The sequence below is a fragment of the Lathyrus oleraceus genome, chromosome 7 (assembly GCF_024323335.1).
Source record: "Lathyrus oleraceus cultivar Zhongwan6 chromosome 7, CAAS_Psat_ZW6_1.0, whole genome shotgun sequence".
In the NCBI taxonomy this organism is placed as follows: domain Eukaryota; kingdom Viridiplantae; phylum Streptophyta; class Magnoliopsida; order Fabales; family Fabaceae; genus Lathyrus; species Lathyrus oleraceus.
This window is the reverse complement of record NC_066585.1, coordinates 414,262,305-414,281,428: the sequence shown is the minus strand read 5'-3', so window position 1 is coordinate 414,281,428 and position 19,124 is coordinate 414,262,305. Positions and strand designations below refer to the sequence as shown.

Below are 19,124 nucleotides of genomic sequence, written 5' to 3'. Positions count from 1 at the left end.
TGAGCGTGGCTTCTTGGGTTAGGTTGGGGTTGGCCAGGAAATGTACCAGTTGGGGCAGCAGTAGGCGCTTGTTGTTGAGCTACTTGTGATATTTGCGTTTCCAGCATTTTGTTATGAGTAGCCAGGGCATCTACTTTACTTGCTAGTTGTTTAATTTGTTCGCCAGTGTGTACATTCTGGTTTAAGAAATCTTTATTGGTTTGCTGTTGAGAAGCTATAAAGTTTTCCATCATGATTTCCAAGTTGGATTTCCAAGGGGCGTTATTGTTAGATGTAGATGGGATCGGCTTTTGATATCCTAGAGGTATAGCTGGGGCTTGATTTGGAGATTGTCCAGGTGCGTATAGAGCATTATTACTCTTATATGAAAAATTTGGATGGTTCTTCCAATTTGAGTTATAGGTATGCAAATAGGGGCTTCCTTGTGCATAGTTTACTTGCTCCGCTTGGATTCCTGTTAGGAGTTGACAATCTGCAGGAGTGTGACCTTGGATTCCACAAACTTCGCAATTCTGAGTTATGGCAACTACTGTGGCTGGAGGTGATATATTTAAACTTTCAACTTTCTGGACCAGAGCATCCACTTTTGCATTAACATGATCAAGGTTACTTATCTCGTACATGCCAGTTTTCGTTTGAGGTTTTTCCACCATTGTTCGTTCGGTTCCCCACTGATAGTGGTTTTGAGCCATGCTTTCGATAAGTTGGTAAGCGTCTGCATAAGGTTTGTTCATTAGCGCACCACCTGCGGCGGCATCTATTGTCAACCTCGTGTTGTACAGGAGACCATTATAGAATGTATGAATCACTAACCAGTCTTCTAAACCATGGTGTGGACAAACTCTCATCATGTCTTTGTATCTTTCCCATGCTTCGAAAAGAGACTCGTTATCTTTCTGTTTAAATCCATTTATTTGGGCTCTTAACATAGCTGTTTTGCTTGGCGGAAAATATCGAGCAAGAAAAACTTTCTTCAACTCGTTCCATGTGGTGACTGAGTTGGAAGGAAGAGATTGAAGCCATCTTCTAGCGCTATCTCTTAGTGAGAAAGGAAAAAGACGAAGTCGAATTGCCTCTGAAGTGACACCATTAGCTTTAACAGTATCGGCGTATTGGACAAATACGGATAAATGAAGGTTAGGATCCTCGGTAGGATTCCCAGAGAATTGGTTCTGTTGCACTGCCTGCAACAGTGAAGGTTTGAGTTCAAAGTTATTTGCTTCGATTGCGGGTGGAGCAATACTTGAATGTGGTTCATCTTGCGATGGAGCGGCATAATCTCTAAGAGCACGAGCTGGTTCTGCCATCTCGGGTATCGAAGGGAAAATATTTTTGAAATCAGGAAGTTCTACAGGAGGGAGATTGTTTGCAGCACGATATTCCCGAATTCTTCGTAAGACTCGGAGATATAGTTCGATATCGTTGATTCGTAAGTAGAGCGGTTCGCCTTGAGAGCGAGTGCGTGGCATACAAATCAACGAAAGAAAGAAAAGAAAAAGAAAAGCCTTATTCTCTACAGCGTAACAGGAGAGTTACGATATCGACTAAATAAAAGTCCCCGGCAACGGCGCCAAAAACTTGATCGCTCGACTTTATGAGTCGAATTGGGGTACAAACTGCAAGTGCACAGTTCTATCGCGTAGTTTTAAAAGATATCGATCCCACAGGGACTTATGAATCGATATACCGTTATCTAAGGTTACTTCGTAAAGCTAAGGCAGGTAATACTTTGATTTTTGGGGGAAAAGGCTAAAACTAAACTAAATTCTAGATTAAATATCAATAAAGCGGATATCGGTATGTAATTCGTCGTAATTAGGGAATCAATTCTTTATTGATTTCTTGGTTTTAAAGTAAATCTTTTCAGTTGACGCTATTGGTTAAAAGTTTTATCTCAAACTCTCGCTCTTTTGAATAAACTGTGATTTTATATTAACGTAGCTGTCACTTATAGTTAAGTCAAAAACCACTTTTTGAAAACAATAGAATCCGTAGAAACTCTTTTTAAGAAAACACTAATCGTTTAAACACCCTTATCTCAAACTCTCGCTCTGTTGACTTAGGTTATATAATTAAACTGAAATGCTTAACTCTCGCCCTCACATTCAATCTTTAAAAATACTTTTTGAAAAATGTTAGAATTTAATTAGCTCTAAAAATTGCTCTCGCCCTGATCTAGAATTAATGTCCAATTTACATTGTCCAGTCAAAACCTCAAACTCTCGCTTTATTGATTTTAACTTCTTTATGTCTTTTACTTTCGTACAAAAACTTTGTTATTAAACCTGTAAATTGAGACCGTAAAAAGAGTGATTTTAATTTTAAACTTTAGATAAACCAACTTAGTTTTGATTCCTTCATTCCGCTTACTTTACATACCGATACCTAAATAAATTAGCCAGACAATATCATGCATAAACAAACTCATCGCAGGCAAACAATATAAATTAATAGTAAAAACAAGCATATATAAATTCAACAAATAAATATAGAACCTGAATAATTAAATAGCAGTCTTGAACACTCCACCACAGACTGGTTGGATTTGTTCTTGAGTTCTTCAATCAGGCAGAAAAATAAAACGAAGGAATAAAAAACACTAGATTCTAATGTAAGGTTAGATCCGGTAAAAGGTACACAATAGTTTCCGGTGTAGAAACTATTGTGCGAAAAATTAATTAAGAGCTGGAAAAGAAAATAGAATTGCAAAAGGAAAACAATATAAAAATTTGTCAAAGTAATACTGTAAAAATATGCCTAAGCTGCTGGAAAAAGAAAGAATGCGAAAACGGCAAAAATCTGGAAAAAGCGTGGAACCCTGAGCTTTCCAAAAAGCTACTATTTATATGCCACCTCCTGCAACTGCTTCCGCGTCAAAAGTCTTCAACGTGCAGAATAGTTGGGCGTGGAAATAGGGCTCAACTCTCTCTCAACGTCTCTGAAGCGTTCCTTGTGCCTCAAATATAGGGGAATGGTGTGACGTCCGTCACACCATGTGTGACGCTCGTCACACAAGTGCATATAGCATGACGCTCGTCACAACCTTTGTGACGCTCGTCACAGGCACAACGCCTGTGCCTTCTTTGGGCTGGGCTTGGCTTTTGCTATTTGTTTCCAGAAACTTCTTTTTGCACCTCCTTTTCTTCCTTTTTTTACTTTTGCTTCAAATAGATACCTGAGATAAATAGAAAGGAAATACCGCGTAATATCTTATAAAATGAAATAAATTAAAGTAGATAATAATATAATTTAATTGAATTAAGTCCTAAAATGTGATATAATTTCATGTTATCATGTCATAAATGAAGAGGTATATGTCTCACAACCTCCTGGTTTTGAGAATGCTGAAAATCCAGATTATGTTTACAAATTAAAACGAGCTTTGTATGGTCTTAAACAAGCCCTCGGGTTTGGTATGAAAGGCTTAGCAAATTTCTAATTGATCATGGATATTCAAGAGGTAAAGTGGATAATACTCTCTTTATTAAACACAAGGGAAAGCACATCCTTTTAGTTCAAGTTTATGTAGACGACATAATTTTTGGTTCAACTAACATACACTTGGTCGAAGAATTTTCTAAGGTTATGCAGGGTGAATTTGAGATGAGTCTCATGGGGGAGCTGAACTACTTCCTAGGACTGTAGATAAAGCAACTTGATGAGGGTACAGCAGTATGTCAAACAAAATACTACAGAGAACTACTCAAGCGCTTTGGAATGAATGACTCAAAATCAATTGACACCCCTATGCCTACCAACGGAAATCTGGATAAGGATGAGCATGGTAAGTGTGTAGATGTCAAAAATTTCAGAGGTATGATTGGATCTCTTCTGTATCTTTCTGCTTCTAGACCTGACATCATGTTTAGTGTTTGTATGTGTGCACGATATCAATCAAATCCTAAGGAATCACACCTAAAAATTGTTAAGCGCATATTTAGATATCTTCATGGAACACCTAAATATGGGTTGTGGTATTCCAAAGGAAGTGATTGTAGTTTAGTAGGTTACTCCGATTCTGATTTTGCTGGCTGCAAATCAGATAGGAAAAGCACGAGTGGTACATGTCACCTGTTTTCAAACTCCTTGGTAAGTTGTCATAGCAAAAAGCAGGTATCTGTGGCTTTGTCAACTGCAGAGGCTGAATACGTTGCAGCCGGTAGTTGTTGCGCTCAGATTTTGTGGCTAAAGCAACAACTACAAGACTTTAACATTCAACTCAAACGTATTCCAATAAAATGTGACAACACTAGTGCCATAAACCTTACTAAAAACCCTGTTTTACACTCACGCACTAAACACATAGAGATTAGACATCACTTTCTTCGCGACCATGTTGAAAAAGAAGACGTTGTATTTGAGCATGTTAATTCCAAAAATCAGCTTGCTGATATATTCACTAAACCTTTGGCAACGGAACCGTTCTTCAACATTCGTCGTGAATTAGGGATCTTAGATCTTTCTCAATTGATGTCTTAAGCATGTTTGTTCGTATTTATATTATGCCTCACCTTGGTTGATGAGATTTGTTTTAGATGTCATTTATACATCACAAGATTACGTCAGCAGAGGTAATATCACTCCTTTCTATAATTCTTTTACAACTATGTGATTGTGTATGTTAGAACAAAAGTTCTTACTCTCAGTGATGTAAATTTCTTTGCATATATTGTTTGAACATTAAAAAAAAAAACTGATTTATGAATCATACTTGGGCATAAATATCATGACATACTTCATAATGCATATCCATACTGCATAAAAATTCATTAAAATCTGGTTTGGCATCAGTACGTATCGATCCAAACATGTATGCATCGATTCATATCTTTTGCATTTCAAATTTGTCAAAACTGGTTCAGGATGTATCGATCCATCTGTCGCTTGTATCGATACATAGACCCTTTACAAACAAAAATGCATGATATGGATCGATCCATGGCCATATGCATCGACACATACTGACTGCTATTTGGATTAAATGCATTTTTTTCTCTCTCGTGGATCGACACATCAGCCACTCTTATCACATCCTATCTCAAGACTTCATATCAGCAATCCCCATACCTCCCAAAACCAGCGGCTAACCCTAATTTTCCTCATCATCACTCTCTCTAAAACCCTAAATTCATTCCACTTTCCCTCAACCTTTCATCATCATGCCTCCACGAACCATTCCAGCTAGAGAAAAGGGAAAAGGAAAAGGAAAGGAACCGGTTGGTACTTCTCAGCAGCCACCAGACATTCCTCCAAATGCCTTAGACTTGCTTCATCCTGCAATTGGTACTTCTCAATGATGTGGTTGAACTCCTACATGCACAAAGACTTGGGTCATTTTTGTCTACAAAGGATGAGTATCATGAGGATTTTATCCGGGCATTTTATGATGGCTTACAATCTGGTAGAGGATATATGTTTAAGTGCTCTATCGGTGTCAGAACATATACTTTTGAAGCTGCTGATTGGGAAACAGTGTTTCAAATTCCGCTTCCGTCGCTTAATTTCAAGTCCTGGCATGACCTGCATTTTGATACTGAATTTAACATGAAGGAGTTTACCTCATCTATCTTGAAACTAGACAGACCGCTGAGTGAGGATGAACACGTCACGTCTGGTATGATTAAGAAAACTCCGCGTATTCTTCATTGGATTATCTCGCACATTCTGCGTCCAGCAAACAGTGGACATTCTCGGTTAGACAGGGCAAGCATACATCTCCTGTATATTCTGCAAAATAAGGTTCCCTTAAATTGGGCAAATTACTTTGTGAAGCGTCTATTTTTCGTGCGTAACAGCTCCAAGAATGTTGCTCTTGGTTATGCTTCTCAAATAATGAAAATTCTTCAGTTTTGGAAAGTTGCAATCCTTCTAGTTCCTCTCATATCTCCATCTGCTGCTCAAGAGTTTGACTCTTCCACTTTATCTCATATGGGATATCGGTGGGACAAGGACCGTAAATGTTTCTACTTCTTTGAAAGGAAATCCAAAACAAGGATCTATAATTTTGATGTGCCTTCTGAACGAATCCATGTTGTTGAAGACCAACCTGATGAAGAAATGCATGATGCGCAAGAAGCAGATGTGCCTCCAGCTGAGGACAATGCTGGTTGGGGTGATTGGGTGCCACAAAGGTGGTCTCCAACCAACTATGTACCTGAACCTACGGTTCCTCCGTTCTCTGGCGGTGCTTCATCTTCAACACCTACTGCGCACCTCACTCAAATGCTTCAACAAATGGAGCTTGCCAACAAGGAACGTCATGACGAGGCACGGTCTTGGCATGTACATCAAAATGAGTGGCATAAGGAGCATCGTGAGTGGCATGATGAGCATACACGGATGTACCATAACCAACACTCTTGGCACCAAGACTTGGTTAAGTGGCACCAAGTCTTCTACAATGAAATGTCTAGCTTTATGGATGACTGCCGTGCCAATCCTGGTATTATGGACAGATTTAGAAGTGTTGAAGTTCAGGACCGGTTTAGGCACTACTCCTTCATGGGCCAAAATCCAGACACAATGCCTCCTCCTCCACCTCCGCCAAGCTTCAGAGATCCTGATAGAGATGATGAGGAGTCTTGTGGTGGCTACAATCCACATTAAACCATCATCATTTCAATTCACTGCATTTCATTTCATGTTGCTTAAGTTTTTTAATTGTTGCACAATATATGGTTCAGCTTATGTAATTCTTAAACACGTTCTACTACTTAAATGCTTCTCACTTTCTGTTTACTTCTGATGTTATTGCCCTTATTTGTCATTCTTTGTGAGTGATTCTTTACTTTTAAGCTTCCTTCTTTGTGATTGTTAGCTTCTTTATCATTTGTTGCCATGTCCTGCTACAACATGTTGCCTTGATAAACCTGTTTCTTCTTCTTTTTGATGTTGACAAAGGGGGAGAAATGCAGATATGTTGACAAATATGCACAAAAAAAGGGGGAGTATCATTTGTGTTTTTATCCCACACTGTTGTTTTATGACTGTACATAAAGATCCACATTGATACATCTCTTAAAAAGAACTCATAAAAACTATTTTGTGTCAGTATGCATCAATACATACTCCTATGCATCGATCCATAAAATATGTTGTAAACCACAAAACTCTTTTGTTCAGTATGTATCGATCCATACGAGTCATGCATCGACACATGGATAGGCAAAATGCTCTATGGATCGATCCATACGAGCCTTGCATCGATCCATGTTAGTTGAAATGATCTATGTATCAATACATACGAATTTGGCATCGATCCATGCTTACATAAATTTTCTAAAATTCATCAACCTTACAGTATGTATCGATGCATAACTTCATGTATCAATACATAAGTCTGTTTTATCTACTAACAGCTCATGTTTTTCATATATAAGAAGTATTGTGACAGCAGTGCAAAAACACGAATTCTGAGAGGGAAAAACAGTTGAAACACCAATCAAAGGAGTGTGTAGCAACAATTGTTTTGAGCAATTAGAAACCTGAAAGAGACTTCATCTTCTCCATCTTCTCAATCTCTTTTCTTCAAGAACATCAATACATAATCATTCTTGTTCTTCGGATTAAAGGATCAACGAGATAACGTTCAAGGGTAACGATCAAGGATCTAGCTGAGGTGTTCAGTGGAACGATCGAGGATCTAGCTGAGTTGAAGATTGAAGGGGGTTTTGAGGAAAAACCAATTGGTTTGTCCTTCAAGAACTGGAGTGTTCTTGCGGGTTTGTCAGTCACGTTTACAAAACAGATTCAGACGCAGTGTTGCGTTTGGAAATCGGGGGATTTCGCAAACAGGTCGTGGAACCGGTGAATTGTTTGCAATTTCTTGCAGGAAATTCTTGATCGTGCTCAGATCAAGTGGAGGTTTCATACAAGAAGAAGTTCTTGGGATTTAGAATTCTGTCTTTGTATTGTAACCTTGTATCAACGAATTCGGCATTATTGATAATCACAGTTCTCAATTTCATTTGAAATTGAGAGGGAGACGTACCCACACGCGAGGACGACATGGGGAACTTCCTTACCAAATCTCTGCGTATCGTATTCTTTCCTTATTTCTCTTTACGTTTTCAACAGTTTCGCAATTTCAGTTAGTGTGTTGTGGCTGTACTTTTTGCGATACAATAGTGGCAAGAAAACTTCTTTAACTAAAGTCCACTGTTGTTCATCATTGATCACATACACACCAACTGTTTGACAAAACTGTTAGCTGAGTTTTATTCATTGGAATTAGGATTTAGTGATAAGTGCATTCAATTTGATAAGATTCTAGTGTTAATATTTTCTGTCATTCTAATTCAAATCCAGCAATAAATTCGTGTGTCCGGTTTTCTAGTAGCGGTTCAGAAATGACGGAAGTCGATTCGGGACTGAAATTTTCCGCTAAGTTTCAATAACTCTGATAAAATTTTAAATCCGTTTATTTTCAAAGAGGTGATCTATTCACCCCCCCTCTCGATCACTAGCCACACCGTCTAACATTAGTGACATATTTTGTGCTTTTGGTTAGTAATCAAAATAAGAAAAGAAATAATATACAATACTAGCATGCTTGGTGGTCTCAAACCACTCACACAAGTCCCACCCAAGGGTTAAGGAGCCAAACATGTTATGATCCTTGAGGCAATGCATTGAGCAATGATATGATGCCATGACGGATCTTGGGGTCAAAATTAGGGTCTTACACTATCTGAGGTCGGACAATGATACTGTTGGTGTTAATGCATGCTAGTGACAAGGTATCTGTGATACGGTGAACTGACTTTGTGTTTTTGCTTTGAAAAGCTATGTTGCGGATAGCAAGAGTCGCCACCGACTTTTCTTTTATCCAATAAGGAAAGGCGGAAAAGAACAGGAAAGACCTTGATTAGATTTTGAGTACGGGAGGTACATTATACAAAGGGAAGGTGTTAGCACCCTTTGTATCCATGGTTATCCATGGGCTCTTAATTGCTTAACTCACTTATCTTTTCCTTGTTTGAGAAAGTGTTTGAGAAATGTGGTGTGTTTAGAAAATATTTTGAAATGAGAGTTTAACTTTGTAATGATTCTTGTACGAATGTATACAAAGTGTTTATCTCGTTTGATTTTGAAAGATGTTTAGAAAAATATAACTCGACGATGATTCTGGTGCGAATGTATACCAAGTGGTGATTTTCTAAAAGATGTTTTGAAAAGTGTGAGGTGTGAAAAGTATTTTAAGCTGTGAGCAAGCATCTAAGAGTTATACCTAACCAAGGTCTTTATAGGTATTTCCTATCCTTATGAGGGTAAAATTATCCTTACTATTGAGAAGTAAGTAGTCTTATCCTTTGGATGTAAAGGGACATCGTGGGATCGTCGATTGGTCATTGAAGGCAACATTTGTAAGGATACCTTAGCATTCGAAGGGACGATCATCATTTAATCGCAGGCTACAACGAAGGGTCATCGAGGGACGAAGTCATATATTCAAAGGCAACGTTCGAGGGGCAAGGTCATATATTCGAAGGTAACGTTCGAGGGACTATGATTTATCTTGTAGGGACATTGACCTTTTGATCGAAGGGACTATGACTTATCTGTTTAGGGATGATGATGATTTAATCGAAAGGGTCTTTGCTAAGGGTATCCCCACATTCGCGGGACATGACCGTAATATCGTAAGGCAACAAAGAAAGGGTTACCCTAGAGGTGCAAGTGTGGAAATGATTGGATTCGGATATATTATCTTGAATTAATTTATCTAAGTTCGATTATTTATCTTTCCATGCAATCCTATTAGCATACATCTAGACAGTTATATTCATAGTATGGAAAAGTTAAAGTGCGAAAAATAAGACTACGCTATTACATGGCTTCGGGATGGGGGGTACATAATTTAAAAGGGGATATAAAATATCTAAATCTTAATTAACGAGTACAAAATTAAAAGGGCATACAAAATAATAAAACCTAATTAAACTAAAAAGAAAGAAATAATATAAAAAAAATCCTAATTAAATCTATTACATAGAAAGTTCATGACAAATGAAATAAATAAACTAAATTTAAGAATGAATTAAGAATATTTTTAGTCTATAATAATAGAAACTTTCTTTTATGAATTTATGGAAAAACTTAGACTAAATTGATAGAAATTTTAAAAGAAAAGAGGAAAAAAATATATAATTAGATTTTTATTATTCAAAATAGCCCATTTTAATTAATAAACTAGATTAAATTATATCCTAGTTTAAATAATTAATATAATATATTAATTAGAAAATTATTGGTGAATTAATTATAGTGGAAAGGGAGTAAACATAGTAAAATACTGAAAAGCTAAAAAATAGGCCCTGGGGGCTCGAACCCAGGACCACTATGTTGCAGTGAGGAGGGAACTACCAACGAATCATGTTAGTCCATTCATTATTTATTCGCCTTCATTAAAATATATATTAATTCTACATGGATTTTTCCATTTTGACACAACACCACCATGCATGTTACAGCTTTCTCTCTTACGGCAAGCTACTTTATTTTTTTCTCATGCTGTTTCTTTCATGTGAATATAACAAACTTGTAACTTCATCTTATATCAAACCACACACATAAAATAAGATCATATGTAATCATCATGCAACAATAAAAATAGCCATGCACCAATCAAGAAGCTTATATTATTTTACTCATGTATTAGTTCTCTTTACTGTAAGTGATAATGATAAAACAAACCTTACACATACATGTTAAAGACAACCAAGGATTTATATTATCACCATTATATCATCATCATTATTATTAGGTAATGACAGCATGTGAAATAAACATAATCATGCTAGAAACAACACTCATATAATAATAATTAAATGGCAGATATAATTCTTTAATCATGCAAACAGAATTTCTCCAACACGCTATGACATATCAAGAGCAGATGCATACTTGAATAAAGCAATATCAACATCCACCAAACCATGAATACATCATCTCAATATATATATTAAACCAATATTATTCATGCATGAATTAAGGAGTATTGCAAGGTAATCATGCTGGATGCAAATTCCCTAATGAACACTTACTGGGGATTTGATTCTTCTAGCTTGCTCACTGTATGTGTGTTGTTCTTATTCAGGCTATGAGTGCTTGATGGTTGCTTCTCTTTTCCCTGCCCGTGAATCTTCTTGCTTCTGCCTTGCCTTGCGTATCTTCTTCTGCCGTATCTCTCCTCTTTTTCCTCTTTCCTCCCTCTCGCTGCAGCCATATGAAGTATTTATAATGGTGTGGATTAGGGTTTAACCTTGCTAAACATTTGGATCCCTTCCTATACTTTAGGGTTTAACCTTGCTAAATATTTGGATCCCTTCCTATACTTTAGGGTTTAACCTTGCTAAATATTTGGATCCCTTCCTATACTTTAGGAGAGTTAGGGTTTAACCTTGCTAAATATTTGGATCCCTTCTTATACTTTAGGAGAGTTAGGGTTTAACCTTGCTAAATATTTATTAAATACAAATATTATTATAAATAATGAATAATTTAAATAAAAATTAATTTAAATTTTAGTTACATAATTGAATTAAAATTTAAACCTATTTCTATTTTTAATTTCATCATTTAAAAAAAATCAAAATTATTCTTACTTATATCAACCAAAATTATTTTATAATTTATGAGCTTAAAAAATGTTACTCTTATAAATAAATTTTATTAAGTAAAAAACGTGAATTACTAAATAAATACTATTTATAAATAATGAATAAATGGAACATGAGTCACTAAATTATAAAAAATAGTTATTATAATTTAATGAGCTTTAACAAATAAAATTAATTTAAAATTTTAATTATACAATTAAAATTCAAATCTATTTTTATTTATCATTAAATTAAAACTATTTTATTTATATATATAAAATTTATTTATATCATACAGATAACTAAAATTATTATTATTTTTTATATTTGTATCACATAATAAATAAATTAAAATTTATAATTTATATGAGAATGTATGTTAATGAATGAATGCAAATGTGAAATGAATGCCATGCATGAATCAATTTATCATAAAAATTAACAGGCAAATTTTGGGGTAGGACAGCTGCCCCTGTTCAATATTCTTAAACCGAGAGAATTAGAATGGTATGTACGCCATTCGTGATCTGGAGGTGGAAGATTATTGAACACTTAGAATGCCCAAAAAATTTGCACTTGTTAATTAAAAGTTAGTCTTGATGGAGATGGGCTTAAAGATGTCATCCAGAAAGTTTGATGATGAGAGCTTCAGAGTGCGTCGTACATTAGACCATATATGAAGACATGGGTGTCACACTGGGTCGTATGCTAGACTGTATAATGAGTCATCCATTAGGTGATATTAGGGTGAGCTGAACCTGATGAGATAAGGATCAGAATGGGTCATACGCTAGACCGTATCTAAGTAGCAGAATGAGTCGTCCATTAGGTTGTATCTGAGGATAAAAGATCAGAATGGATCGTACGCTAGATCGTATCTGAGTAGTAGAATGAGTCGTCCGTTAGGCTGTATCTGGCAATAAAAAGTAGTCGCACGCTAGACTACATTTCAGAATGTATTGTACGCTAGGTAGTATCTGATGAGAAGAGCCAGACTGGGTCGTACACTAGACCGTATCTGAGTTGCAGAATGAGCCGTCCATTAGGCTGTATCTGAGGATAAAAGATCAGAATGGATCATACGCTAGATCGTATCTGAGTAGCAGAATGAGTCGTCCATTAGGTTGTATCTGATGATAAAAGGGGTAGTCATACGCTAGACTACATTTCAGAATGTACCGTACGCTAGGTAGTATCTGAGGGGATGAATATCCAAATGGGTCGTAGGCTAGACCGTATTGGAACAGTTGAAGGAACCATACGTTAGGCTGAATCAGAATGAGTCGTATGTTAGGCTATATCTGATAATATTGGTATATGTTGTATTTGCAATAAATGTCTGGGATGGGCTTAAAGATGCCATCATTAGGAGGATATCAGAATGCTTGTCAGAATGAATATTCATATGGATTATATCTAAAAGATGTATCTGAATCTTGAATGTAATCGATAAAGATATCCGTCTGAATGAATCTTTATTTTGACTGTATCAGGAGGATAATTAACCTGGAAAAAAAAAGAGTTAGCCTCATGCCATGTCATGATGCATGAGATGTTTTATGCTCTTGAAAATAAATGCGAACATTGCATGCATGTATATGTTGTGAAATGATGCATGAATGAATTATGCGTCTGAAAATTTTTGCCATGGGAAAATAAATCCCGATATTCTGGTTGGAGATATTTGTATTGATGACCCTTTCTTAGTTGGGGATATTTGATTTCTGTCTGATGGTAGAAATATTCAACAGAACCTGACTGGGGATAAAAGAGATGACCAGTGTGTCTAGTAGTGCCAATTTCTTCTGGGAATAACTGGTTTTGCTGGGGAATAGGATTTGCAACCGGATTTGTTAGAACGCATGGTTAAACCTTATCCTTGATCCTAAAGTCTTTTAGTAATTGTTATTTCTATTTTATGCATGTATTTTCGGTAAACATCAATCATATTCAAATGCATATATTAATTCGAATTAAATCAATGGACGTTTATGCAAACAAAACGGAGAAAGTAAAACAAAAGTATCTTTCTGGAAATAAAATTGTATTGATTTTGAAAGAGGGCCTATAAACAAGCAATTTTAATACAAGGAGATAGAAATCCTAGTAAGAGGAAATTGTCAAGAAAGCAAAGAAAAAAGCAGCTATGAAAAAAAAGTCCTATTGATTTTAATTCTACTACTGCTATTATGTCTTCAAGCATCTCATCTCTTGCTGTCGGATAGAAGTGATTGGCTTGTTCAGTCTCTTTGACTTTGGTGAAGCTGACCGAGAACGGTACATAGTCATACGCTTTAATCCCTAATTTTTTCCTGGACCGCCTTTTCAGATTTTCAGTCCACCAGGATACCCTTTTTTGCCCAAGCCGCCTTTTCAGGTTTTCGACTTGCCGGGTGTACATTTTTATATGTTTATCCCTAATTTTTTCCCGAACCCTTTTGGTTCGCCGGGATGCCCTTACTTTTTCCTAGATATGTCGACCTAGCGGGTCTCTTTTATGCGTAGTATTTTTTAACTATGTCCGCGTTCACAGGATGCGGGAAATATTCGCCATCCATTGTAGCAAGCATCATGGCTCCACCAGAGAGTACCTTCTTAACTACAAATGGCCCTTCGTATGTGGGAGTCCATTTGCCTCTAGGATCACCTTGTGGTAGAATGATACGCTTTATCACCAAGTCGCCAATTTGATACACCTGTCTCTTGACTTTTTTATTAAATGCCTGGGTCATGCGCTTCTGATATATCTGCCCATGACAAACAACCACAAGTCTCTTGTCATCAATCAAATTTATCTGATCGAGTCGAGTCTGAATCCATTCATCTTCATCTAAGCCTGCATCTTTCATAATTCTTAGAGAGGGAATCTGAACTTCCACTCGTAAAACGGCTTCCATTCCGTAGACTAAAGAGAAAGGAGTTGCCCCTGTCGAAGTGCGTACTGAAGTGCGATAACCATGAAGAGCAAATGGTAACATCTCATGCCAGTCTTTGTATGTTACTGTCATCTTTTGTATAATCTTCTTAATATTCTTATTAGCAGCTTCTACGGTATCATTCATCTTTGGCCGGTACGGAGAAGAGTTATGGTGTTTTATTTTGAACTGCGTGCAGAGTTCAGTAATCATCTTTTTGTTCAAATTAGTACCATTATCAGTGATAACTCTTTCAGGGATGCCATACCGACAAATAAGACTATTCTTGATGAACCGTGCCACCACCCACTTCATAAAGTAATCAATAGCAACAAGAATGAAACGATGTCCATTAGAAGTAGTAGGTTTAATCTCTCCAATCATATCAATGCCCCACATTGCAAAGGGCCAAGGGGCTGTCAACATGTTCAATGGAGCAGGAGGTACATGTACTTTGTCCGCATAGATCTGGCACTTGTGACAAGTTCTGGAGTGATGGTGGCAATCACCTTCCATGGTAGACCAATAATACCCTGATCTCAGAATCTTCTTGGCCATCGTATGTCCACTAGAATGAGTCCCAAAAATACCGTCATGCATGTCTTCCATAATCTTTTCTGCTTCCTTATCCACACAGCGAAGCAAAGTCGAATCATGATTACGTTTGTATAATACTCCATTACTCAAAAAGAATTTAGCGGAGAACTTCCTCAGAAATTTTCTGTCATTGATGGATGCCCCTTCAGGGTATTCCTGAGTTTCTAAATATCTTTTTACTTCGTGGAACCAAGGTTTCTCTTCTACTTCATCAGCATTAAGTTCATAACAATATGCTGGTTCATCTAATCGTTCAATGGTGTTCATGGGAGCTTCATTGTCCCATCTGACTCTGATCATAGATGACATGGTAGCCAATGCGTCTGCCAACTGATTCTCTTCTCGTGGAATATGTTCGAATGTAATCTCTTCAAAGTATGGGATTAATGTCAACACCCGCTCTCGATAAGGGATGAGATTCGGATGTTTAGTGTCCCATTCTCCTTTGATCTGACTGATTACTAAGGCTGAGTCTCCGTACACACTCAAAAACTTGATTCTCAGGTCTATAGCAGCTCTGAGTCCCAAAATACATGCTTCATACTCAGCCATATTATTGGTACAATCAAAACATAGTCTAGCAGTGAAAGGTGTATGGCAACCCTTTGGAGAAATAATTACAACACCAACACCATTGCCCAATGCATTAGAAGATCCATCAAAAACCATAGTCCATCGGGATCCCAGTTCGGGTCCTTCATCCAGTCCAGGTTCTTCATAATCAATAACAAGCATAACATCCTCATCAGGGAACTCAAAATTCATAGATTGGTAATCATCAACTGCTTGATGAGCCAAATGATCAGCTAACACGCTTCCTTTGAATGCTTTCTGGGTAGTATACTGGATATCATACTCTGTTAAAATCATCTGCCATCTTGCTATTCTTCCGGAGAGAGCAGGTTTCTCAAATATATATTTGATAGGATCCATCTTAGAAATCAATAAAGTGGTATGATTCAACATATACTGTCTTAGTCGGCGAGCAGCCAAAACACAGCAAGTTTTCTCAAGCAGTGAGTATCTTGTTTCACAGTCGGTAAACTTTTTGCTAAGGTAGTATATTGCATGCTCTTTTCGACGAGACTCGTCATGTTGCCCCAGCACACACCCCATTGAATTTTCTAACACGGTCAAATACATGATTAGAGGTCTTCCTTCAACTGGTGGCATCAGAATTGGAGGTTCTTGGAGATACTTCTTGATTTTATCAAAAGCTTCTTGACATTCATCATTCCATATTATCTCTTGATTTTTCCTCAGTAATTTGAAGATGGGTTTGCAAGTAGCAGTCAAATGGGAGATAAATCGGGCAATGTAATTCAAGCGTCCCAAGAAACCTCTGACTTATTTATCTGTACGGGGAACTGGAATTTCTTGAATAGCTCTCACCTTAGCTGGGTCAACCTCAACTCCTTTACCACTGACAATAAAGCCCAAGAGTTTACCGGATCTTACTCCAAAGGTGCATTTGTTCGGGTTCAATCTCAACTTGTATTTCTTAAACCTCTCAAACAGTTTGTATAAATGATCGAGATGTTCTTCTTCAGTATGAGATATGGCTATCATGTCATCCACATATACCTCTATTTCATGATGGATCATATCATGGAACAAAATCACCATAGCACGCTGGTATGTTTCCCCTGCATTCTTTAAACCGAATGGCATTACTTTGTAAAAGAAAATGCCCCATTGCGTCACAAACGTAGTTTTCTCCATGTCTTCAGGTGCCATCTTAATCTGGTTATAACCTGAGAATCCATCCATGAATGAGAATACCTTGTGTTGAGCGGTGTTATCTACCAGAACATCAATGTGCGAAAGTGGAAAGTCATCTTTGGGACTTGCTTTATTCAAATCTCTGTAATCTACACACATTCTCACCTTACCATCCTTCTTTGGCACTGGTACCACATTAGCAACCCATTGAGGATAAGAAGTAACAGCTAGAAAACCTGCATTAAATTGTTTCATAACCTCGGCTTTGATTTTCTCAGACATTTCAGGACTCATGCGACGAACCTTTTGCTTAACAGGATGACAATCTTCCTTCATCGGCAAACGATGTACTACTATATCAATATCCAGTCCTGGCATGTCTTCATAAGACCAAGCAAAAATCTCTACATAGTCATGTAACATCTGAATCAATCTTTCTTTGACACTGTTTTCCAAGCCTGCTCCTATTTTGACTTCTTTCTTGTCTACTTCAGTACCCAGATTTACAATTTCAATTGATTCCTTATGCGGCTGTATAGTCTTTTCTTCTTGCAGTAACAGTCTGGCAAGCTCTCCAGGCACTTCGCAATCTCCCTCACTTCCATCCTCGGCTTGGTAGATCAGATTTTTAAAGCCATAATTAACAGTAGCAGAATTATTATCAACAGGATCCAGAGTGGATATGGATCTGCAATTTGTTACGTGAGTGTGTGTAAGAAAACATAGCTTATTTGAAAGATGACAGGAAAGATAAAGAGCGCAATATTTGAATGCAAAAAGTCCATTGATTTATTGAATGTGAATATGCTTATGAAAATGACAAAACCCTTAACAAATTATCTATTGTGCCCCGGGCATAGACACAATGCTTTAAGAAGTTCAATTGTTCATAATAAAAATTAAAAAATTTGAAACACTAAAATAAGCAATAACAATTACTCCTGACTAAAGGAAATCGGGATAGTGTCTTCAGCCTTCCAATTATTGAGTCCGTCACCAATTGTTGGGAAAATCCAGCTATCCAAGTCGCAATCGCTATCAGCATCTTCTACAGCATTAATCTGATCTTTGACTATCTTTTCAGAGCTAAACCCCAGGCCAAGTTTATCAGACTTGTACGGTACATCGATCAGTTGACCCCAGCCAGTACGACCACCATTTTCAACCACGGCTTTAGCATCTTTCAGAGAAATCATAGCAGGAGGAGCACGAATAACCTTGGGCACACGGGAAGTTGGCTTAAGGAAAGGACTGATCGGAGGAACTACTTCAAATGACTGAGAAGGAGTCTCAAAGAATTCACCATCCATCTCGACGTATCTGAAGGTATGCACACTACTGACAATATACTCTTCTTCTCCATACATAGTGACAATCTTGCCCTCTATTGGATACCTCAACTTTTGATGGAGGGACGAAGCTACAGCACTTGCCCCATGGATCCAAGGGCGTCCCAGCAAGCAGGAATAGGCAGGACGAATGTTCATTAGGTAACAGGTAGTGTTGAAGACTTGAGGTCCTATCTTGATAGGGAGAACCACTTCACCATGGACAACACTCTTCGCACCATCGTAAGCACGCACCACAACGCCACTAGGTTTCAGTTCAATGCTTTTACAGTCAAGCTTATCGAGCACAACTTTCGGTAGCACATTCAAAGAAGAGCCATTGTCGATCAACACATGAGACAAGGTGATCCCCTTACACTCAATGGAGATATGAAGAGCTTTATTGTGATTCTTTCCTGCTGGTGTCAGGTCAGTATCAGAAAAGCCTATGCCATTATCAACAGCCAAGTTAGCAACATAATTTTCTAACTGATCGACAGATGTCTCCTGAGGTACATGAGCGGTCTTCAAGAATTTTATCAACGCATTGGCATGAGATTCAGAAGATAACGACAAGGATAACATCGAATTTTTAGACGGAGTATGCCCCAGCTGTTCTACCACATCAAAATCACTCTTACGGATGATTTTCAGCATTTCTTCCATTTCCTGCTTGGCAACATCTTCGGTAGTAACTTCGACTGGTGTCTTTGACTGAGAAGGATTGATTACTGGTCCCTTTCCTCGAGTTTTAGGGGCGGGAGGTGAGATTTCTGGAGAGAAGATCCTTCCACTTCGAGTAATTTTACTAGTCCCAACAATGTCAATGTCATTAGGATTAGCAGAATTGTCATCTTGCTTTATGTCGTGGATGTAAACATCACCTCCATAATTCCACGGAATGACTTTGCTTGAGGAATACGGTACTGGGCCAGGTGCAGTAATAATTAGGGGAGCTACCT

General features: G+C 37.5%; 1 non-coding gene across 1 annotated transcript; it reads left to right on the top strand.

Annotated features, from left to right (window-relative positions):
* Positions 1–822: 822 nt before the first annotated feature.
* On the top strand, positions 823–929 carry LOC127108992 (small nucleolar RNA R71). The gene has a single exon (XR_007796482.1). It is a non-coding gene; the product is annotated as a small nucleolar RNA R71 (small nucleolar RNA).
* The last annotated feature ends 18,195 nt before the right edge of the window (positions 930–19,124 follow it).